Source organism: Eriocheir sinensis, chromosome 1 (assembly GCF_024679095.1).
Source record: "Eriocheir sinensis breed Jianghai 21 chromosome 1, ASM2467909v1, whole genome shotgun sequence".
NCBI classification, from domain to species: Eukaryota; Metazoa; Arthropoda; class Malacostraca; order Decapoda; family Varunidae; genus Eriocheir; species Eriocheir sinensis.
In genome coordinates, this window is record NC_066509.1 from 37,002,975 (window position 1) to 37,029,159 (window position 26,185).

Here is a 26,185-nt window from a genome sequence, read left to right on the forward strand (position 1 = left end):
CCTGGGCCCAGATTCACTAACGCCTCGCAGATACGACAGTCTTAAGTGGATCCAATATGGCGGAAATAAGAATGTCGTATCTTGCGATTCCCCAAAAAATCTTAAGTCCACCATGTTTAGATTTTCCTGCCTTAACGCTGTTTCACACTCCCGCCGACAGATGGCGTAGTGTGTTGTTGACATATTTCGTTCAACCAATGGCAGCGCTCGATACATACGTACTCAAGAGACAGTAGCCAATCACAGGAACCTCAACACCAGTGCAGCATGTGGCCCGTGACAGAGGCAGGCGATGTCTGTGACAGAGGCAGGCGATGTTGTCTGCCCCACCGGGAGTACGGAGATGAAGTGAGGAAGTTCAGGTAAGCTAATCACTTGTCATGTGGAGAGTCAGCTTGGTATATTGTTGCTAAAACGTGCTAGGGAGTGAAACATTTTTGTTAACCTGCATGAAGGTATCCTTTAGGTCAGTGTTGTCCAAACTGGGGTCCGCGTACCCCTCGGGGTACGCAGCATAGATCAAAGGGGTACGTGAAAAGACGATGAACACACACACACACACACACACACACACACACACACAGCAGAAACTTCCCATGTTCTATGAAGGAAAAGAGAGAGGGAGGGACGGTTGGTTACCTAGGAAGGACGCGTTTTGTACGTGTACGTAAATATAATGTAATGTAATGCAAATATGATATATATAATTGACTTTAGTCAGCCATAGGGGGTTCGTAACAGTGGGAGAATGTAATAAAGGGTACAATAGGCGAAAAAGTTTGGACAGCACTGCTTTAGGTAATGTTATAAACCTGTCTTTCTGTCAGTTCTTAGCCATGACTTTGTCCTCCAAGTTGTCCATGATCAGTCTCATTACCCTGTTTTGACCTCTGTAGGTAAAAGTGTAATATACTTGCATGCACCAAGTTATCTCACCATGGAGGGGAAAGGATATGGGTGCACACACACTTCAGTACGTGGTGTCATTTCAGTATTTTCATAGAGGTGAGGCCATTTACTGAGCAGCAGAGCTTAGCAAACTTATCAGTCATTAAGATTTGCCACTTCTGCCACCAGGGCACTGCCCAGTAATGTGGCTAGGATTAGGAGTGGAGCTCAGACATTGTCAGCTGCTCAGATATTGGGAAGTAGATAAAACGGTATACTTTCCAAAGAGCAGCTTGCTGTATTACGGCTTAAAACACTGTCGCTCTACTATAAGTGCAATAACAATAAGTAAAAAGCTCTTTCATAGTGCTTGAGATAAACTAACTTCCTATTAAAACATAGATACTTTAAATTCACTATTATAACTTAGTCATTGTATTTCTTTGTTTTCTTCATTTCCACAGATTAAGTTTATTAACTATGTAAACTTTTTACTTCATTGCTTCTTAACCTTTAACTACTAGCCAGTCACTTTTACCTCTCTCTCTCTCTCTCTCTCTCTCTCTCTCTCTTATGATCCTGGTTATGATGACCAAGCAAATAACTTTCCTTTTATAGGAGACTGAGTGTCACCTGATGGTGTAGTGGGTGCTACAACACCTGGCAGCCCATATGTCCCAGCAGTGGTGCAGCGTCAGACCCTTAAACTTCCAGGCAGGAGACACAAGATAAAAGATTCTGAAGAAGCAAGACCAAGCATATATTACTGGATAGTTTGCAGAAATGTGTAGATTTCCTTGAATAGTTTCAACCAGAATGACTGCAATAGCTGGAGCTTTTCAGGACTTTGTTGAATATTGCAGGGCATGAAATTCTGTATTTCTTATGCATCATTAAAGGTCTCTTTTGCTTTCTTCAAACATGTTTTGTATTTGCAATTTATTTAATTGTTTTCTATAGGAAATAACATATAAAAAGATGTTTAATAGCAGACTGTGAAGAATTGCTCCAAATAGTACACACCACAGGTGCTATATGCTTTACATTTTATTAAGTGTATAATAAGCTCAGCCATATTGTCCTGCAGTTAATTTTTAGAGTCAGATAATTTCTCCCCTTTTTTTACAATTTAAGTTGTGATTGTGTTCATGTATACCAGCAGTTCTTTCTTTAATTATATTAGTAAAGAAGTTTTTATTATATATATGAAGTCAGATTAAGTGACTTTCAAAAGCATCATAATTAAGTTAATTTAGCCTGTGTCACTCTCAAAGTTATACGCCTCCTTGGTCTAGTGGTTAGCGTGCCTGGCTTCTGCTCCGCAGGCCCGGGTTCGAATCCCGGCCCGGGCAGTCGGCGTGCAGCTCACCCAGCTGTTCATCCTCCCTCTCAGGCTGGTCGATAAATGGGTACCTGGGGAAGGTAATATGTGGTAACCCAGATATCACACTGGCCCTGTGTCCCGGGGTAATGGGGGCTCCCTTCCACCACAGTCTCAAAGGTCAAAGTTACGGAGATGAGCACCGAGGCCATGCGCTGCTACTGCGTATCCCCCCAACTTTACTACTTTTACTCTCAAAGTATATAATTGTGTGTTTGTGTGTATGTGAGTGTGTGTGTGTGTCACATCCTGGAAAGCCCAAGACTTCTCTCAAAACTCTGATGACTCGTGAAAGAGTCTGGCTTCCGGCTATATCTTGAGAGCCAACAGTCATCGTGGAAATTTTCTAGGTATAGTGGAATATGTTTTGACAGTGGGCAGTGCCTTTGTCTTTGAAGAACTCTGCCGAGTTCTTAACGAAACACACCCATACACCAATTTGCTCGATGATTTCCTGTATTTTATTGCCAGTACACTATTTAACACATTTAAATATTTAATAATGTATATATCAATGCCCACTTTTTCATTATGTTCTCAACTTGTGCCAGCAACATATGAGTCAGTACTTTAGTAAGGTTAGGTTACATAAATGAAAAAAGTGCATATTTGAGTTAAAAACAGAAACATTATTTTCTTGTCAATACCCAAAAAATAACTTGAATTTCAAGAGGAGAATCTATGGACAAAGAACCTTTATTTTCTAGTTTTAATGTTGTGCTATAAGTAGAAAATGAAGTAATTATATATTTTTCACTTAACCTTTTTGCATGAAATAAGTATCAATATATATATAAATATTTTGCCTCAACCTAAAATAAAATACTTTTTCAATTATAGTAGCTATGAAACTATGAGTGGGAATAAAACTGGGTGATGAATCAAACCTTGACGGGTGTTGCTAGGTTGCTAATTTACCAGCAATAGGTTACCATGTGATGGAGATGAGCACCAAGGCCACACAAAGCTATGTGTATGCCCCCAACTTCGCCCTAACTTTACTAGACACATCATCTATAATACCCAGTAAAGCTAGCATACTAAATAGTAAATGTAATACCTTAATACAGTAAACATCATTGAGACAAGAATGAGCCATGGGATGACTAAATTACCAAAATATCCAACAAACATGATGCATGTTGCAAAGAATGGGTAATTGCTTAGCAGGAGCAGTCTCTTTGAGATGCATATTACTTATTTCCTGTGGTATGTTATGATGCTTTTTAATGGGGCTCTGTTTATTACCACAATAATTCAGCTATGAAAGTGCTACAGCAAATTTACCCCAGAATTCACTATAACAAGCTCTGCGGCATATATCGTCCAGCCGTCTTCACTCCCAAATCTATTTACAAACTAACAGACTCATTTTAACCTAGTGGATGGTAACCTAACTCTGCTAAATTTGTAAGCTATAATTGCCGCTGGGGATAGTAGCCTATCGTTACAGAGGAGAGTAAACTGTCAACCCAAGTATGAGACTCACCAAATCAACTCTAGTACTTTCAAATTTCATTTCACTTTCGTGAACTACACATGTTCATACCAGTAAGCGTAGCCCTGTACAGTCTCACAAAGCTTTTTAACACATTAAGAGTTGCTGGAAGGCTGAATCAGACATACAGTACCACCATCCTCGCCTTTTCTAGAACGACACTGTACATATAAATACAACTCGTACAGTGTCGTTCTAGAAACAGCGGGGATGGTGGTAGTGGTACTGTATGTCTCATTCAGGCCTCCAGCAACTCTTAATTACGGTTAAAAAGCTTTGTGAGACTGATCAGGTCAACGCTTGCTGGTCTGAGCATGCTCAGTTCACGAGAGACCAGTGTTTGTAAACAAAAGCATTGAAGGTGGGGACGTCAAATAACACAACACTGGTTCAGGATTTTCTAGTATTACCGTCCATAGGTACGTGTCAACGTGTGGTGTTCAGGTTTTGTAAGTTTTCTAAAATACAGATAATGAAAATTTGAATTCATCAATGTTTTTTATTTGAAATATCAATATAGTATTGTTTTCGTCTATTGGACTTATCGCTAGCTAGCATCGGAATTGTGAATTTATATCGTGCATCGGGTATTTGTGTCTCCAGTTAACGAATATTGGTTATCACTGATAAGGTTTTCCATTATCAGTTATCGGTTATCGGGAATAAGGTTTTCTGTTATCATGCCCAGCTATGCCCCTGTCCACCCAGCAGTGTACCAGGTATTAATTGGGGGTTGTGTCCCGTCTCCTGGGGTCTGTTCCCTTCTCCTATAATTCCTTCCCCTTCTGTCTCTCTCCGGCATATGACCACAGATGTTGCGCCGACTAAACCAAACTTTCCCAACTAGTCTTGCTCACTGCTTCTCCAGGGGAACCGAGGCCTCGTGGAAACTACTACCGCTGGAAATACCCATAACTCCTATGAAAGCCTTGTCAAATATGTGTACCTACTTTTTTTTTTTTTTTTTTTTTACAGCAGAGGAGACGGTTCAAGGGCGTAAAAAAAAGAAAACAATAATGAAAAAAAAGCCTGCTACTTACTGCTCCTGAACAGAGTAGAGAGAGAGAGAGAGAGAGAGAGAGAGAGAGAGAGAGAGTTGAGCGCTGAAATGTTTAAGTATACAACCTTATTCATGTCTGTGCACTCCATGGCTGGGAAAACACAAGGAGCCGGCCAACACGCTGCCCTTCCAGACGTCTCAACACAAGGCAATCCGTGCGTGTGTGTGTGTGTTGCTGCTCTGTGCCTCTTGTATTCTCTCTGAAGATCACACTCTGTCAAAACATAAAAGAATATAGAATTTCTGCCTCAGCCTGAGTTTCCTTCCCACCTCTTACACCCAGAACCAAAGGGACATCCATGCTATAGTCAGGGGTGGGCAAGCGCAGTACTTAGTGCGGTAGTACTGAATCACAAAAAGAAGAAGTTACTGGTCGTGAAGTAAGGATGTTATGCAAGAAAAAGAAGTTACTGGTTGTGAAGTAAGGATGTTATGCAAGAAAAAGAAGTTACTGGTTGTGAAGTAAGGATGTTATGCAAGAAAAAGAAGTTACTGGTTGTGAACTTATATGACATAAAACAAACAAAAAAGTTACTGGTTGTGAACTTATGACATAAAACAAACAAAAAAGTTACTGGTTGTGAACTTATATGACATAAAACAAACAAAAAAGTTACTGGTTGTGAACTTATATGACGTAAAACAAACAAAAAAGTTACTGGTTGTGAACTTATGCCATAAAACAAACAAAAAAGTTACTGGTTGTGAACTTATGCCATAAAACAAACAAAAAAGTTACTGGTTGTGAACTTATGCCATAAAACAAACAAAAAAGTTACTGGTTGTGAACTTATGACGTAAAACAAAAAAAAGAAGTTACTGGTTGTGAACTTATGACGTAAAACAAAAAAAAGAAGTTACTGGTCATGAACTTATATGACATAAAACAAACAAAAAAGTTACTGGTCATGAACTTATATGACATAAAACAAACAAAAAAGTTACTGGTTGTGAACTTATGACGTAAAACAAACAAAAAAGTTACTGGTTGTGAACTTATATGACATAAAACAAACAAAAAAGTTACTGGTTGTGAACTTATGACTTAAACAAAAAAGTTACTGGTTGTGAACTTATGACGTAAAACAAACAAAAAAGTTACTGGTTGTGAACTTATGACGTAAAACAAACAAAAAAGTTACTGGTTGTGAACTTATGACGTAAAACAAACAAAAGAGTTACTGGTTGTGAACTTATGACGTAAAACAAACAAAAAAGTTACTGGTTGTGAACTTATGACTTAAAACAAACAAAAAAGTTACTGGTTGTGAACTTATGACTTAAAACAAACAAAAAAGTTACTGGTTGTGAACTTATGACGTAATACAAAAAAAAAAAGTTAGTGGTTGTGAACTTATGATGTAAAACAAACAAAAAAGTTACTGGTTGTGAACTTATATGACATAAAACAAACAAAAAAGTTACTGGTCATGAACTTATGACATAAAACAAACAAAAAAGTTACTGGTCATGAACTTATATGCCATAAAACAAACAAAAAAGTTACTGGTTGTGAACTTATGACGTAAAACAAAAAAAAAGTTACTGGTCATGAACTTATATGACATAAAACAAACAAAAAAGTTACTGGTTGTGAACTTATGACTTAAAACAAACAAAAAAGTTACTGGTTGTGAACTTATGACGTAAAACAAAAAGAATAAGTTACTGGTTATGAAGAAGTGACATTAAGCAAAGAAAAAACACACAAAATCACACAAATCACTGTCCCTGTAAAAGCAAACCGAGGGAGTGGTCAAAGAGAGGCCAATTTCGTCTTCTGGGATCAAACTCTTCCCTCCTTCAGACCGAAAACAAATGCCGAGGAACAGTGAGAGGCATTACTTAGCTTCTTGGTGGACAGGCTGTAGCAAGGCATGGCAGGCTGAGCGCTCCAGAAAGGAAATGACTCAAGCTTTTTGGCTCTGAAACTGAAAACAATGGAGTGAATTGGGCACAGAAGAAGGTAAGGAAGGAATGGATGTGGGAAAGGGAAAATTGATGATAGGAAGTGCAGAGAACTCAAAGGATAAGAGAATAAAGGAAGAGATTGAACAGAGAAGCGAGTATGTGACACCAGGCTCACAAATCTACCCCTGGAAATGCCCACAACTCCTAGGAGGGCCTTGTCAAATATGTGTTTCTGAGGTTCACGGCGCAGAAGAAGGGTCAAATTATCACAACGCTCACAAAACTACCCCTGGAAATGCCCACAACTTCTATGAAAGCCTTGTCAAATTTGTGTTTCTGAGGTTCATGGCACAGAAGAAGGGTCAAATTACCACCAGGCTCACAAAACTACCCCTGGAAATGCCCACAACTCCTAGGAAAGCCTTGTCAAATATGTGTTTCTGAGGTTCATGGCACAGAAAAAGGGTCAAATTACCACCAGGCTCACAAAACTACCCCTGGAAGTGCCCACAACCCCTACGAAAGGCTTGTTAAAAATTGTTTCTTAGGTTCACGGTACAGAGGAAGGGTCAAATTACCACCAGGCTCACAAAACTACCCCAGGAAATGACCCCCACAACTCCTACGAAAGCCTTGTTAAAAATTAGTTTCTTGGGTTCACGGCACAGAAGGGTCAAATTACCACAAGGCTCACAAAACTACCCCTGGAAATGCCCCACACTACTCCTACGAAAGCCTTGTTAAAAATTAGTTTCTTGGGTTCACGGCACAGAAGAAGGGTCAAATTACCACCAGGCTCACAAAACTACCCCAGTAAATGACCCCCACAACTCCTACGAAAGCCTTGTTAAAAATTAGTTTCTTGGGTTCACGGCACAGAAGGGTCAAATTACCACAAGGCTCACAAAACTACCCCTGGAAATGCCCCACACTACTCCTACGAAAGCCTTGTTAAAAATTAGTTTCTTGGGTTCACGGCACAGAAGAAGGGTCAAATTACCACCAGGCTCACAAAACTACCCCAGGAAATGACCCCCACAACTCCTACGAAAGCCTTGTTAAAAATTAGTTTCTTGGGTTCACGGCACAGAAGGGTCAAATTACCACAAGGCTCACAAAACTACCCCTGGAAATGCCCCACACAACTCCTATGAAAGCCTAGTGAGCGACGGTTGGGATCCTCAGTGATGTGAGCCGCCACACTACCCAAAATAGATGATACATAAACTGATCACAAATGCTTTGATATGAAATGGTTTGTGTGAGGGCTGATTTTTTCTCACTTTTCTCGCTTGGAGGGACCATTAAGCATGGTCCCTACCACCACCACCACCGGGTTAATTAAGGGAAACAGAGGGACTAGGGAAGGAAGATCAAGGAAAAGAGGAAATCAGAAGAAGGAATAGAGAGGAATAGAGAAGGAAAATATGGAGGAAAAAAGAAGGAAAAAGGATGAGAGAGAGAGAGAGAGAGAGAGAGAGAGAGAGAGAGAGAGAGAAGGATAGATATATAGGATAGGGGATAGACAAGGGAAAAAGAAAATATACATTTATTTAAGATTAAATGAAAATAATTGCCTTATGCAATATCCTATGGTCAGACGATCATAACACTCTGGCATATTCAACAATGGATACAACATATGACAAACGACATGTCTTAAACACAATACTATAACATGTGCACACTTGTTGCCAATAATAACAACACTTGTCATTCCACAAGCAGTAGTTTTTATCTCTCTGCTTACATCACAACCATTATGTGCTCTCCTCACAAATCCTAATAACACATCCTATGGTATAATCTACTGCAATTCACAGAAACACCAAATCATGCCACACGCAGTGCTTTCCATCCCTGCTTAATATCGCAAACAAATAATCACTATCCTGTACAATCCTACGACACATCTCCTCACAATATAATCTCCTCATTAGGAAGGACAGAAAGGGCAGGAACTGGATGAAGAGAATAGGAAAGGAAATTGAAAGGGAATGGAAGGAAAGGGAAGGGATGGAGACACTTGGGAAGGAATTTGAAAGGGAATGGAGGGAAGGGAAAGGGATGGAGACACTTGAGAAGGAGATTGAAAGGGAGGAAAGGGATGAGAAAGAGTTTGAAAGGGAATGGAAGGATAAGGAAAGGAATAGAGACACTTGGGAAGGAGTTTGAAAGGGAATGGAGGGAAGGGAAAGGAAGGATTCTGAAAGGGAATGAAAGGAAAAGGAAGGAATGAAAGCACTCGGAAATGAGTTACAATATGGAGGTATAACATGGCGAACCTAAACTCCTCTACGCATGCAAACAACAACACTAGCTCCTCACCTTCTTGGCGGCTGGGTCCTTAGCTTCCCGGCGGCCCGTCTTGGCGGCCTGCATGCTGTCGTACGCCTCGTCACGCTGGAACACTGACGCGTCCTCCTGCAGAGCCTCGCGCAGCAGCCGCTTCTGTAGACTCTGCTGACCTGAGCTCCCGGCTGAAGGTAAGGAAGGCAGGGATCGGTTTAGTTTACAGAAGAGCCTCATTTACATAACTCCTATAAAGAAATAAATAGAAATGTGAGGCCAGAAGAGAGGTCAGTATTGGGTGGCGAGGTGTTATGATACTCCCCTCGTGAAGGAGTTAAAATTGTAATGGAATATGAGAAGCCAGAAGAGAGGTCAGTATAGGAAAAATCAAGGTTATCTCCTGTACCAGGTAAGCACGTATTGGATAGATCAAGGTATCTCCTGTGCCAGGTACTGGATAGATAGCTGTTTTGATGCTCCCCTCATGAAAGAGTTTAAGTTGTACTGGAATATGAGAGAATTGTGAAGGACTCAGAAAGGGAAGGGATGGAGACACTTGGGAAGAAGTTGGAACAGGAATGGAGGGAAGGGAAAGGGCTGGAGACACTTGGGAAGAAGTTGGAACAGGAATGGAGGGAAGGGAAAGGGATGGAGACACTTGGGAAGGAGTTGGAACAGGAATGGAGGGAAGGGAAAGGGCTGGAGACACTTGGGAAGGAGTTGGAACAGGAATGGAGGGAAGGGAAAGGGCTGGAGACACTTGGGAAGGAGTTGGAACAGGAATGGAGGGAAGGGAAAGGGATGGAGACACTTGGGAAGGAGTTAGAACAGGAATGGAGGGAAGGGAAGGGATGGAGACACTTGGGAAGGAGTTAGAACAGGAATGGAGGGAAGGGGAAGGGATGGAGACACTTGGGAATGAGGAGAAAGTAAAGGGAGAGGAAGGAAAGAAGAGGAAAAACAACATAATCCAGGAGTAAGATAATCAGTGAAGGAAGAAGAAGTATTAGGAAAGAGAGGAAGGATAAGGAGGGAAGCAGGATAAAAACAATAATAATAATAATAATAATAATAATAATAATAATAATAATAATAATAATAAGACAAGGTATTGTGTGTGGGAGGTCAGGTTGGGGTGTTTTGACACGCCCAAATACTCACATAACATCACAAGGCTCAAGTTTCTATGCATATGCCAAATATATTCTTTGTATATTTTTTCTTATTCAACAAGAAGAATTTTCTTCACCCAAATATGACTGGTATTAATGATTTTAGTCTCCTGTGGTATTAAAGAAAGTTGTGTAAGGGATTTGTTCAGTTGAGTGAGTATGTTTTGGGGGACAAGGATCAAGAGGGAAGCCAAGGGGAGAGAGACTTCATGGTACTACATAAAAGAAGGAAGCATATAGGAATTTTCTGAGTCAAGACCTGTAGTGACTGTCTGAGGTTGTGTTAGGTTAAGTTTAGGGTATCTTCAAACACATGATAGCCAGCACTTTACAGTATAAATCAACAAAGAATGACCTCACTTTGTTGTATAGAAAGTCTCATTAGCAAGGAAGCATAGAGGAATTTTCTGAGTCAAGACCTATAGTGACTGTCTGAGGTTTTGTTAGGTTAAGTTTAGGGTATCTTCAAACACATGATAGCCAGCACTTTACAGTATAAATCAACAAAGAATGACCTCACTGTGTTGTATAGAAAGTGTCATTAGTAAGGAAGCATATATGAATTTTCTGAGTCAAGACCTGTAGTGACTGTTTGAGGTTTTGTTAGGTTAAGTTTAGGGTATCTTCAAACACATGACAGCCAGCAACTTAAGGTATAAAGCAACAAAGAATGACCTCACTTTGTTGTATAGAAAGTGTCATTAGTAAGGAAGCATATATGAATTTTCTGAGTCAAGACCTGTAGTAACTGTTTGAGGTTTTGTTAGGTTAAGTTTAGGGTATTTTCAAACACATGACAGCCAGCAACTTAAGGTATAAAGCAACAAAGAATGACCTTACTTTGTTGTATAGAAAGTGTCATTAGTAAGGAAGCATATATGAATTTTCTGAGTCAAGACCTGTAGTGACTGTTTGAGGTTTTGTTAGGTTAAGTTTAGGGTATCTTCAAACACATGATGGCCAGATCTATACAGTTTTGTATTTTTGGGGTGCACAATCAACACTAGGAAAGCCTCCAGCATGGGTCTACACACCTTGAGGGATGCCTCCACCCAGTCAAGGGGGTACTCTTCATCCTGGTCCAGCTCGTCATCTGAGTCCAGCAGAGGGTTGAGTCCACGTGCCTAGCTCTCCCCTAACCTTGTTCTTGTTCTTGCTGGGCAGGATCAAGCCATACCTGTGGGTGAGGAGCGTGGGTGAGGACTGCTGCTCGGGGCATGCCACAAAACAGTACACATGAATGAGGAGACTAAGAGAGGTCAGGTAGTCCTAAGAAACCTCTCCAATAACACACATCCTTCCTCCCCCCTCAACCCCTGAAGGAAATGAAAGGGAAAGCTCAAAAGAGGATAAATAAGAGGTATAAGGGTAAATAAAAAATAAAGAAAAGAAAGTGTAGTATGAGAAAGTGTTTAAGACATTTCCAACAATACAATACATGATAACAATAAGCAAGACTGGTGGTGTCAGTTGGGGAATTTCCGGGAGTAAAGAGTGTGTATTTTTCCTACTGACTAGTATTGGGGTAAAGGAACGGGAAGGTAAAGGAATGGAGAGGGGGAGAGAAGCAAGGAGAGAAGGTAAGAGTCAGTCAGGCCAAGGAAATCTCTCCCACCAATACTGTTTTGTTCTTGACTCTTTTTGCTGGGGCAGAGCTTAGCGGGTTTGGGTTCTCTTGATCTACTTTAATTGCTGGAAAAAGAATCTTGTGACTGGAGACTACTTATCAATCACTTGTCCTTCCCATTCACAAAGCCATCCACTTGAAATTCTCAACTCTAGAAGAACTAAATGAAGATATGAATAGAAAGAAAGAAGGAAAGATATAGGAAGGTAGGAAGGAAGGAAGGAAGATAGAATAGTTATGAGGAGAAAGAAGGAAAGATTGATTAAGAAAGGAAGATGGAAAGAAGGAAAGATATAGGAAGGTAGGAAGGAAGGAAGGAAGATAGGATAGTTATTAGGAGAAAGAAGGAAAGATATAGGAAGGAAGGAAGATAGGACAGTTATTAGGAGAAAGAAGGAAAGATTGATTAAGAAAGGAAGATGGAAAGAAGGAAAGATATAGGAAGGTAGGAAGGAAGGAAGGAAGATAGGATAGTTATTAGGAGAAAGAAGGAAAGATTGATTAAGAAAGGAAGATGGAAAGAAGGAAAGATATAGGAAGGTAGGAAGGAAGGAAGGAAGATAGGACAGTTATTAGGAGAAAGAAGGAAAGATTGATTAAGAAAGGGAGATGGAAAGAAGGAAAGATATAGGAAGGTAGGAAGGAAGGAAGGAAGGAAGATAGGACAGTTATTAGGAGAAACAAGGAAAGATTGATTAAGAAAGGAAGATAGAAAGAAGGAAAGATATAGGAAGGTAGGAAGGAAGGAAGATAGGACAGTTATTAGGAGAAAGAAGGAAAGATATAGGAAGGAAGGAAGGAAGGAAGATAGGACAGTTATTAGGAGAAAGAAGGAAAGATATAGGAAGGAAGGAAGGAAGGAAGATAGGATAGTTATTAGGAGAAAGAAGGAAAGATTGATTAAGAAAGGAAGATAGAAAGAAGGAAAGATATAGGAAGGTAAGAAGGAAGATAGGATAGTTATTAGGAGAAAGAAGGAAAGATTGATTAAGAAAGGGAGATGGAAAGAAGGAAAGATATAGGAAGGTAGGAAGGAAGGAAGGAAGATAGGACAGTTATTAGGAGAAAGAAGGAAAGATTGATTAAGAAAGGAAGATGGAAAGAAGGAAAGATATAGGAAGGAAGGAAGATAGGATAGTTATTAGGAGAAAGAAGGAAAGATCAATTAAGAGAGGAAGATAGGAATACAGTAATACCTCGGTGGTTTACAAGTGCCTTAGTTTAAAAGTGTTTTGGTTTACGAGCAAAAATATTCACAAAAATTGCCTTGTTTTCGAGCGCCTTCAGTCCACGTTATATACTGGCAGCGGCAGCACCCGCACGCTGCTGTCCGCTGATGTTTGTTAATGCTCTAGTGTGCAATCTTTGTGTTTTCACAACTATATATTATTTATATATTATACTACATTATTTATATTATTATACCATATTATTTGTATTCTTTATTACTATTTGTTAGTAAAATTACTTTAATTCTGTATAAAACAACATGTAAAATGATTTTTGTTAATATTGTTTGGGATATGGGATGCATTAGTGGGACTCACATTAACCCTTTTCCTGCAATATAATTTAATCACCATTGAGAACACATACATATAATTGTATATAATATTGAACACATATATACAAACAGTGTAATGCTTCAACATTTCTTAGCTAAGCATCTTGCAGAGAAAGCTTTGTGCAACACTGCACTGCCTGACCAACGATGACAGATGTGTGTCAGGTATAACAGGTACGCTAATGCACTTGTCTTTTCACTAACATAAATATTTCTGTTTATGTGTTCAATAACTTGATACGGAATTTAATGTAATTCTATGCCAAAAATAAATAAATAAAAATCTGCCGCACCTCAGCGCGACAGTGTTGTACATCCCTACTGGACATTATAAGGGCTACTGACCACAATTCAAAGTGTCGCACATCCCTACTGGACATTATAAGGGCTACTGACCACAATTCAAAGTGTCGTACATCCCTACTGGACATTATAAGGGCTACTGACCACAATTCAAAGTGTTGTACATCCCTACTGGACATTATAAGGGCTACTGACCACAATTCAAAGTGTTGTACATCCCTACTGGACATTATAAGGGCTACTGACCACAATTCAAAGTGTTGTACATCCCTACTGGACATTATAAGGGCTACTGGCCACAATTCAAAGTGTTGTACATCCCTACTGGACATTATAAGGGCTACTGACCACAATTCAAAGTGTTGTACATCCCTACTGGACATTATAAGGGCTACTGACCACAATTCAAAGTGTTGTACATCCCTACTGGACATTATAAGGGCTACTGACTACAATTCAAAGTGTTGTACATCCCTACTGGACATTATAAGGGCTACTGACTACAATTCAAAGTGTTGTACATCCCTACTGGACATTATAAGGGCTACTGACCACAATTCAAAGTGTTGTACATCCCTACTGGACATTATAAGGGCTACTGACTACAATTCAAAGTGTTGTACATCCCTACCTTTACATTATAAGGGCTACTGACTACAATTCAAAGTGTTGTACATCCCTACTGGACATTATAAGGGCTACTGGACACAGTTCAAAGTGTTGTACATCCCTACTGGACATTATAAGGGCTACTGACCACAATTCAAAGTGTTGTACATCCCTACTGGACATTATAAGGGCTACTGACTACAATTCAAAGTGTTGTACATCCCTACTGGACATTATAAGGGCTACTGGACACAATTCAAAGTGTCGTACATCCCTACTGGACATTATAAGGGCTACTGACCACAATTCAAAGTGTTGTACATCCCTACTGGACATTATAAGGGCTACTGACTACAATTCAAAGTGTTGTACATCCCTACTGGACATTATAAGGGCTACTGGACACAGTTCAAAGTGTTGTACATCCCTACTGGACATTATAAGGGCTACTGGACACAATTCAAAGTGTTGTACATCCCTACTGGACATTATAAGGGCTACTGACCACAATTCAAAGTGTTGTACATCCAGTGCTGGATTAACATAGTAGCAGATGTAGCAGCTGCTACGGGCCCCGCGCTTCACAAGGGCCCCGCGCTTGGTTGAGCAAAAAAAAAAAAAATAAATAAATAAATAAATAAATAAATAAATTGTAACAATTGGGGACTTGTTATGTGGAAGAAAATATTTCTTTGTGTGTGTGCTGTCGCGGGCTGTCGTGAGGCCCGTGAGGGGGACTAGGGACCCCGGTCCTTCATCCCTTCGCACCCTTCATGTATGTATTGTAGGTTGTTTACGGGAGTTGAATAGTGGTGGGGATTGTGTGTAGTTGATGATGAGAGAGTGGGTGATGAGGAGGGTGTGTTTGTTGAGTAGCTAGTGAGGTGAGTCCTTATGACGAAGTTGTAAAGGCGACAGCGTTGGAGGAGGATAGGGAGTGTAAGTGGGATGCTGCGTATGATAATTTGTGAACTGTTTAGTGGCTGTGTAGTGTTGTTGGGGGATTTGAAGTGCGTGTAAGAGTGTTGAGGGTTGTGTAGAAGTGTTTGGCTGTGTGTGATGATAGAACCTAATTAGTAGCGAGTGTATTGAGAGAGCAAGAAGGAAAGTGAAGTAATGTCACGATGTGGCTACCCGCGAGGGAGCAGCGAGCTAGGCAGAGGCCTGGCAGGCAGAGACGCGCTTACCACCACTCTAGATAGACGTGTATGGCTTGTGCTCTCTGCTTTACTGTTGTGGGGAATCTTAACGTAAATGTTGTGGGCTTTCTTGCCTTTGTGTGCTTTTCCCCCCTCAGTAAACAGTGACACAAGCTGGCTGAGGCCTCATACACAGTAGTATTTGGGGGAGTTTTGGCCCTTGTTGATGGTGGTGTCTCTCCTCCCCTGTGTTGATGGGAGTATAAGTCAACCGTGGGTGGCGGTTAATAGTTTGGAGTGAGAGCTGCTAAGGGCGTGTTGACGCCAGCAGTTGCCCTTAGGGGTACTGGGAGTGATAGAGAGATCCTCCCTTATTTGAGTGCTTGTTGTTTGCACTGTATAGGCTTTTTGTGAGGCCTTAAGGGGGGCTGCTTGACCTCCCTTTGTTCTTGGGCACCGCGAGGGTGCTGACTGTCTGTCTGTCTGTGTGTGAGTGAGATTGGTGTGTTTTATTTTTATTTTGAGAGGGCCTGTAGTGGCTGAGTCTTGCCCTACACCAGTTAAAGCCCGTGTTTATTTTCTTTTGTGTGTGTACATAGTCTGTGAGGAGTGTTTGGAGTCCGAGGGAGGAGTAGAAGGAGGAGTGTGTTGCTGTTATTTTCTCTCCTGATGGTCCTGTGGTTTTTTTTTGGTGTTGGTGGAGTGGACCTGGGGGTATGACCTGTGGGTGTTGAGAGAGTGTCCCGCCGTTGTTTTCCTTGAAGGAGCAAGACAGGCCCTGGGGACTAATCTGTTTATTTTTTGGTGGTGTTTTGAGCTGTGTGAAGCTCTGTGGGGGTGACCAGTGTGTCCTCCCCTTTTTGTGCTTGTTTAAGCACTGTTTAGGACTGACTTCACAATGACTTCACGAGCCAGAGATATGGGAAGGAAATATCTTTCCGGAGCAGAGAAAGCCAGAAGAAAGAGAGAGGCATCAGAAGAGCAACAGAAATTACTGCAAAAAATGCCTAAACTCACAACGTTTTTTTCTACTACGTCACCATCTGCTGTTGGTTCAACTACTTATGATGATGATACTATGCTGGAACTTCAGCAGCCTTGCTCAAGCTCAAGTACTACAGAGCAAGAACAACAGGAACCAACCAAGGCAATAGAAACTCAACAGCCTTGCTACTCACCAACACCTATCATTCCAGATCTGGCAGCTCAATCCAATGATTTGGGGAGTGGCCTTTAATTCTTACATATGAACAAAAAGGAAATGGGCAGCAAGAGGCAGCTCAGAATGTCAACACATGAACAGTGACTTTACCAAATCAAAGAGATTCTATGGGGCTGAAGGTTGCAATAGATATTGTAAAAGCAATATTTTACTCATGTACATAAAACCACAAATGAAAAGCGGCTTAGGGAGTGGTTATGCTACAGCGAGACCAAAGGCAATTTGTACTGTTTTATCTGCAAACTAGAAGCCTCATCAAACACTGAATTGCACGTATTTTGTGAAGGTTTCAATGACTGGAAAATGCACAGTTGCTCATTGAGAGACACGAGTTAAGTTCGAGGCACAAAGCTGCGGTCCTGTACCTGATCAATCTCCGAAAAGATGGAGAAAAAATTGATGCTGCCCTGACGAAACAACTTGAGGACGAGAAGAAATACTGGGGTTCCCTACTGGAGAGGATCATAAATGTCATAAAGTTCTTGTGTGAAAGAGGGTTGGCCTTCAGAGGAACAGATGAAACAGTAGGGTCTCCTAGCAACGGAAACTATTTGGGACTGTTGGAGCTTCTTGCAACTGTAGATCCATTCTTGTGCCAACACATCAAGATGCATGCGAACCGTGGAAAAGGGCACACTTTCTACTTATCAAAGACCATTTGCGAAGAGGTAGTCGAGATATTGGGAAAAGCAGCTGAAGATACAATCGTCAGTGAACTGAAAGAAGCTAAATACTTTTCCATATCACTAGATTCAACCCCGGACATTACTCACACGGACCAGCTTTGTTTCACAGTAAGATATGTCAAGCCAACAGGGCCTGTGGAAAGGTTTCTGGCATTTCTGCCAATGGAAGGCCATACTGCTCAGCAGATTTTCGACAGCCTCGTACAGTACACCAGTGAGAAGGGTATCAATCTTGCCGATTGCCGTGGACAGAGTTACGACAACGCGTCCAACATGAGCGGGAAATATAATGGAGTACAGGCACTTGTCAAAGAAAAATTTGGTGCTGCTGCAGAATATGTTCCATGCTATGCTCATTCGTTGAATTTAGTTGGTGTATGCGCTGCACAAGCGTGTCCAGAAGTAGTTCAGTTCTTTGACTTTGTTGAAAATATCTATGTATTCTTTGCTGCTTCAACACACCGGTGGTCCATTCTGGAGCGTGCAGGTGGTGGAGTGCTAAAGAGGCTCTCTGCAACACGGTGGTCCGCAAGAGCTGATGCCATTAAGGTTATTAAAGAGTGTTTTCCTTTTATAAAGGAGGCACTGGAGAAACTTGAATGACCAAGAGCAAAAGGCAGAATGTCGACAGCAGGCAAATGGACTCCTCGAGAAAATGGAGTTGTTGGAAACTGGAATCTTAGTGGTTGTTTGGAATAGCTTACTGGAGCGCTTCCAGGCAACTCAAGCCTCTCTTCAAGCAAAGCAGCAAGATCTCAACATTGCTTCAGCATTGTGTGCCTCTTTGGCAGGATCTCTACAGAATTTCAGAGAACAATTCGATACGTTTGAGTCAGAGGCGCAGAACCTGACTCAAGTGCAGGATTACCGACCAACAAGAACAAGAAGAATTCCTCGAAATCGAAGGCGCGATGAGGATGTAGGCAGTGGCCGTTCAGTTCCAGATGCAATAGATAATCAATCACCTAAAGACCGATTCCGGGTGGAAGTTTTTCTTGCAGTAATGGACAGCCTACTATCTGCGCTGGAGCAACGTCGCAAGGCATACACTCAATTGAACACACGGTTTAGTTTTTGCGAAATCTGCATGACCTAACACCTGCGCAGATCCAAGAAAGTGCTGACAGACTTTAGAAGCATATCCCCATGATTTGGAAGACGGATTGAAAGATGAACTACCTCAGTTTTCAGAATTTGTAAAGCACATTGGTGTTGATTGCTCCTCTCCAGAACTCAACTATTTCACTTTGATTAAAGAAAACAATATTGATACCACGTTTCCTAACATTGACAATTTGTTACGCATTTATCTATGTATGATGGTAACTAATTGTACTGGAGAGAGATCATTTTCAAAAATGAAGTTGATTAAAAACTACCTACGAAACACGATGGGGCAAGAGCGGCTACACTATTTAACTCTTCTGAATGTTGAAAATGACGTTCTGAAGTCACTGAACTCCTCTGAAATAATTGCCAAATTTGCAGAGATCAAAATGCGTCGAAAAGACCTTTGAATGTCATTGTTTGAAGTTTTTATTTTATATTTCTCCTTGCAAATAAAACATTACATTAGACTTTTGTTGTTTTTGTTTTTGTTGTTGTAGAATGTAGATCAAATCTATAAAATATTCAATTACTTCCCGGTCATTATCTGTACATCAAATCAATCTGCTACAGGCCCCGCACTTGGTAAATCCGGCACTGTGTACATCCCTACTGGACATTATAAGGGCTACTGGACACAATTCAAACAAAATATGATTTATGTTTGGAAACACTGCAGCAGATGCCACATATCAATTTTCACTTAATTTCCGCACAAAAGAATTGGCGTGCTACTTTGAAATTATCCTGGCCCATATGTGGGACACTCACAGGCAACTGCACCAGTCTGTGTTTCATATATGGGACACTCGCAGGGAAAGGATTACCGTAATTTAAATGGAGAAATTTGTTTTGGTTTAAGAGTTTTTTGATTTGCGAGCAAAACTCCTGAACGAATTAAACTCGTAAACCGAGGTATGATTCTACACATCTCTCTCTCTCTCTCTCTCTCTCTCTCTCTCTCTCTCTCTCTCTCTCTCTCTCTACATATTTTAATAATGTGAGCTAATATTATTGTTATAAAAACTAATGTTATTACTATTAATATAAATATTTCAGAATAATTTTTATTGAATTATCTGTCAAGGCTGCAAGCCTTCCCTCTCACAACACTACCACAGCTGTCGCGACTGATGTAAATATTTAGGAAGAGAATTACTATCTTGAGAACGAGTGATGTGCCATATGCCAGTGTGTTATATGGACATATACCGTTTACTGGTGATGAGGTTTGAGGCCCTGCTGCTGCTCCGCCGCTGATGATGCAGCGCTCTACGTCAACAATTACAATGTTAGCCTCAATAATAGTCTTCGATGCACTTATTCTCAAACATCGTAGTGACTGTGTCTTAATTTTTTTCAGAATAATATCACATATATAACCATTAGTTCAGTGTTCATGTCTAATATTTTCATAACACGTGTTATGCACCTATGCATGTTAGCACCTGTACAGGTGCATCATCAATCCAGATCCAGATCCAGACACACAATACTTGACACAGCACCAAGGTGTTCTTTGCTGTGAGACAGCTCATGTTATGGAACAAGACCTTAACTTCACAAGCTACTGACCCTTCTTCAACATTAGCCCCAAACTAGTTAATGGCACCCAACATGACCCTCTCCCAGCATGACCTCACCCAAAATGACATCCTCCAACATGACCCACACTGACATGACCCTCTCCCAGACCTGGATAAAATCTACAAATGGGCAGAGGAAAACAACATGAGTTTTAACGAGGACAAGTTTGAACTATTAAGATTTGGTAAAACAGACAGCCACGTTACAACATACCAAGACCCCGAAGGAAACAATATCACAAGAAAATCACAAGTGAAGGACCTTGGTATAATAATATCTGAAGATGCCACATTTGACAACCACATAAGAAAGACTATCTCAAAATGCAGACAACTCATGGGATACATATTCAGAACCTTCAAAACGAGAGATCCACAAACTATGACAACACTTTGGAAAGCCCTAATTCTCCCCCACATTGACTACTGCTCTCAACTCTGGGCACCCCACAAACAAACCCATATAATGCAACTAGAAGGCCTCCAAAGAACTTTCACCTCCCGCATCAAAAAATATCATGAGCACACAGAGGAATCAGAAAATCATGACTATTGGCAAAGACTAACGGAACATGACTTATACTCAGTAGAGAGGAGGATAGAAAGATACCAAGTAATATATACATGGAAAATACTTGAAGGACAACTTACCCCACCCAAAACAGAGACAATAACCCCCAATAACACCAATGATGCAAGAACCGGAAGAAAATGTGTCCAGCACCACCTCCCATCTAAATGCCAAGCTAAAGTAAAGACACTCCAATAAAACAGCATCTCAAAAGAGGGGCCAGACTCTTCAACCACCTCCCCAAAGAGCTGAGAAACATTACAGGGGTGGAAACAGAGGTGTTCAAGAGGAAACTGGACAAGTTTTTGGCATCAATCCCGGATCAACCAGGTGTCCCGGGATATTCTGCAGCACAACCAGCAACTTCTAACTCCATCGCTTCCCAGCTGGAATACATGCAGCAGTGTAAGGGGTGGCGTGGCCCTGCCTCAACGTACATCCAGGGTGTAACGCTCTCTTGAGGCAGAAGCGCTTCAAGGTAAATTCAAGGTACACCAACATGACCCTCTCCCAGCATGACCTCACCCAAAATGACATCCCCCAACATGACCACCCAACATGACCTCACCCAAAATGACATCCCCCAACATGACCTCACCCAAAATGACATCCCCCAACATGACCCTCTCCCAGCATGACCTCCAGTGGCGGCTCGTGACTGTTATTGATGGGGGGGCTGTCTCACATTCAGACATAAATGAAATCTTAAATGTTTTTATTGTTATTGTTTAACATACCATTGACATAGATTATATAGATATATAGATAATTATTTAATTTCTTAGGCCTTATCTTACCAGTAAATGCTTGACTTCCTCAGTGCAGGCTTAGGCTATTTGGTGTACGAGTAAAAAAAAATACCGAAAAATACTATTTTATACGATGTTTCTGTGATTTTATACCATCAACGATAATTAAAATTGAGCACAAGCCATCACTATCAATAATATTTTAAAATCATCCCTGGCAAATTGAAAAACACGATCGAAAATAAGAGCGACGCAAGAACACATACCTCCCCACAACAACAGCTGAGACAAGACTGCGTGGGAGGCAGTCCACACTCCACACTCTCCATACCGCGCGGGAAGCCTCCCCCCCTTTCTCTCTCTATATCTGTATCTCTCTCCTGCTGCCTCCGCGCTTATCATTAAATCGTAAATAATTTACGTACTTCTTCATTGTTTTGCAGTATTTTTTTCATATAAATATATGAGATTGGGTGTTTCATGTGAATGATAGTCAAACATAAATAAATTAACATTATTATTTTCGTGAATCCAAGAAATCCACTGGGGTGGCTGCAGTCTCACAGTCCCTATTGACGAGCCGCCACTGATGACCTCATCCAAAATGACATCCCCCAACATGACCTCACCCAAAATGACATCCCCCAACATGACCCTCTCCCAGCATGACCTCACCCAAAATGACATCCCCCAACATGACCACCCAGCATGGCCTCACCCAAAATGACATCCCCCAACATGACCACCCAGCATGGCCTCACCCAAAATGACATCCCCCAACATGACCCTCTCCCAGCATGGCCTCACCCAAAATGACATCCCCCAACATGACCACCCAACATGACCTTACCCAAAATGACATCCCCCAACATGACCCTCTCCCAGCATGACCTCACCCAAAATGACATCCCCCAACATGACCCTCTCCCAGCATGACCTCAGCCAAAATGACATCCCCCAACATGACCCTCTCCCAGCATGACCTCAGCCAAAATGACATCCCCCAACATGACCCACACCAACATGACCCTCTCCCAGCATGACCTCACCCAAAATGACATCCCCCAATATGACCACCCAACATGACCCTCTCCCAGCATGGCCTCACCCAAAATGACATCCCCCAACATGACCCACACCAACATGACCCTCTCCCAGCATGGCCTCACCCAAAATGATATCTCCCAACAAGACCACCCAACACAACCACACCCGACATGACCTCCCCTCAACATGACCTTTCTGACACTCACTCCCTGGGTTCCTGTGGCAAGGGGAGGGTGGTCAGGTCACTGCTCACCCAGCACCGTGCCGCCCTGGGTGACTCTTGTTGAAATGTTGACCTCTGACCTCACCGCCAAGTATCACCCTCGGCCATGGACAAGGAAGACGTATTATGAGACCTGCCAGGCGCTAGACGTAATGTAGTAGTAGTAGTAGTAGTAGTCGGTCGGGAGTTTTGCCTTTGTAACGGCACTCCCTGATGTGTCTACTGTCTGGGTCTATTATTTTCCTTTTTCTTTCATTCTTTTTTCTCTTATTGTCCAAAACTTGTGTACTGTTGTTTTCGTTTGTTCGGTGTGTTCATTTTCAAATAAAAATTTTCCAATGGTGTCGTCCTCTTCTTCCTCGTAAGGCTGTTGCAGCCTCACGCACTTTATTCTTTCCTCTGCATAGGCCGGGCACCAGAGCAGAAAGTGTCGCAGGTCTTCGTTTTCAGCTTCGCACATGTCACACTTGGTTTCCTCTTGCCGGTGTCTGTTTCTGTCTTTTAGTTGCATGTTGTTTGTCCTGCATCTGAATAGCACTTCTGAGGCTTGGTTGTTGGTGTATACCTCCTCTTGTCCTCCCAACTCCTGTCTCCATTTTCTATATATCTTAAGGCTTGCTTTCTCATTCATTTGCCTCTTCCACTCTCTTGTATCCACCTCTCTCATTCTCTGCTTTATACTCTCCTTTGTCTCATTCCTCACACTCACACTCAGTCCCTCTGTTGCTCTCAGTTCATTCAACAAATCTTTCACCCACCTACTTTGTCTCTTCTCTATCATCTCCTCTCCCACCCTTCTCACCAAATCGTTTCCTTCCACAAGAACATACCTTAAGTACTTCCACTGTCCCTCCCTTATCCTGTTTTTAACACTGGAGCTTCCTATCTCCCCCCTGAGTGCTGCTTCCTGTGCATACATTGGTGCCCTCAAAATCTTCCTGTACACCCCATTTTCTATCCTCTGCAACTTTTTTATGTCTGTCTTTGTGATGTTTATTATATTTACCCCATACAGGATGGATGGCAGCGCAACATTTTTCCAATATGTCTTTCCTATTAACATTCTTGAACAGCTCTTTTCAATTACATTGTATGTCATATTTGCTAGCCTTCTCGCTTTCCTGAACATTTCTTCCTTTTGCATTTGAAAACAGTTCCTCTTGTCATTGACTATTATTCCTAAATATTTAATTCTATCCCCAACACTAATGCCCCCTATATTTTCTGGTTTGTTTTCCATATTAAAAATGATAATATTGCTTTTCTGCTTATTTACTTCTAGTCCATATTCTTTAGCTATAGTCTCCATCTTCTCTATCACCTGTACTGCCTCCCCTACACTATTTGCCAAAAGCATGCCATCATCTGCAAAGAAGAGTGAGGTAATCCTGAATGCCTCATCTTTGTAACCACATTCTAGCTCCTCTAGCTCCTGAATTATTTTAAAAGTAATCATCTTAAACAGTGTAGTTGAGGCAGTACATCCCTGTCTAATCCCACTGGTCACTTCTATTTCTATCTCCTCCTCTTCTTTATCTATCTCTATCTTAGTTCTATCTCCTACATAAACTCCTGCTATGAAGTTAATTATATCTGGGTTTACCTTGCTATCCTTTAAAACTTCTATTAACTTATCTCTTCTTACACTATCATAGGCCTTTGCAAAATCTATCGAGATTACTATCAATGGTTTCCTCATCTTATATGCTCCTTCTACACAATATCTTAGAATAAATAGGTTGTTTTCTATCCGGCTTCCCTCTGTGAATCCTGCCTGTGTATCCTTACCTATACCATTTATCCTAATGTGGTCTTCCAAGCTAGTTCTAATCACAGCCATCATTAGCTTGTACCCTACATTTGTCAGAGCTATTGGCCTTAGTTCTTTAACTTTTGGTCTACACTTCTTTGGTAACATGACTGTCCTAGAGTCCCTCCAGCCCTCTGGTATCCTCCCTGTCTCTAATACTGCCCCAAGGTCTTCAACCAACACCTTCCGTAATACTTTACTTTTTGCAAATTCTTTGTACATTTCTGGCTTTATTTTGTCTGTTCCAACTGCTTTTTTATTCTTCATTCTATTGATACATTTAATTACTCTATCTTCCCTTATGCTTTCTTCTTCCAGATAGATGAATCCCCCCTTCACCCTTCTTGTCATTTCCATGTGTTCTCTCACTTCTAGTCCACATTTTTCAGTGTGCTGCCGCCCCACTGCCCTCAGCTCATTAATATCCTCCAACCTTACAGCCTGGTTTTCCTCTATGTCCTTTTTTACCTGTTCATACTCCCTTACATACTCCTCTCTCTTCTCTGTGTTCCAAACTTCCTTTATATCATTTCCATGTTTTCTGTACACTCCACTCCAAAAACCTTTTACTTCCTCCCCCACCTTTCCTCTCTCCAGCTCCACTCCGTCCTCCCCATATATCCTTAAAGTGTCTTTATCCTTAACCTTTTCCCCTTTAAGTATTCTTATATACTCCCACATCTTTTTCCCTCCATCTTTCTTATCCTTAATTTCCTTTGTTATCTTCTCCTCTTGTTTGTACATTTCCTTCCTTATCTTTAATTGTACCTTTGTTCTTTGTTCTACATATAATTTTTGCCACCTTTCTTCCTCTTCTTTGCATTTTGCATTTCTCCTATTTCTGTTTAACCTCTTCCTTTCTTTTATTTCTTTCCTTATTTCCTCGTTTATCCATGCTGGTTCCTCGCCGTCCCCTAGCTTTTTCTCTCTTCTTCTATATACACTTTTTAGCACTGCATCTGCTGTTTCTTTCATTTTTTTCTCCAGTTCTCCTATACTGTCCACCTTATTCCTCGTCACACTTTCTTCTAGCTTTTTCCTAAAGTTTTCTAGTGATGATTTATCTGTTTTATAGTACTCCCTCTCAATCCAATCATTTTTCTTGAACTCCCTCTTTTCTTTTACCCTTAATTCCACCTCTATCAGGTTATGGTCTGAAAGGTCATATTCTTCCTTTTTTTCATCTATCCTCATTTTATGGAACCTATTGTACACCTTGTCTGTCACTAATACATAATCTATTACACTCTGTTGTCCATCTCGGCTCCATGTCACTTCTCCCTCACACCTCTCGTCATCATTTAACATAATCAATCCATATTTTTCCATCCATTGTATAATCACTTCCCCATTCCTGTTTACTTTTTGTGTTCCCTTGAACCCCACATGTCCATTGAAGTCACCCATTATCATCAAAGGCTCTGGGTTTTCCTCTATTATTTTTTCTATTTCTTGTGTTATTTCCTTGTTTCTCTCTACATCACTAACACTAAAGTATACTAACACTAATCTAACCTCCCATTTTCCTATTTTACCTATTGTGTGTAATACATCCTTACATTTTGTTTCTATTTTACATAAAGTTGTACCTTTTCCTTTTCTGTAAATAATCATTAGTCCTCCTCCCCTTCTGTCCTTTTCCTCTCTCATATTGTCTAAGACTTCAAAAATATCGCCAAAATTAACCTCCCTACATTTTTTCTGGGTTTCCGTTAAACAAACTATACTATTGCCCTTAAC

General features: G+C 41.0%; 1 long non-coding RNA gene across 1 annotated transcript; it reads right to left on the reverse strand.

The window, feature by feature from the left end:
- Positions 1-4,037: 4,037 nt before the first annotated feature.
- Positions 4,038-22,778, reverse strand: LOC126996394 (uncharacterized). The gene is made up of 4 exons (XR_007751151.1): positions 22,619-22,778; positions 11,237-11,379; positions 9,067-9,218; positions 4,038-5,041 (listed from the first exon to the last, which is right to left on the reverse strand). It is a non-coding gene; the product is annotated as an uncharacterized LOC126996394 (long non-coding RNA).
- Positions 22,779-26,185: the final 3,407 nt, after the last annotated feature.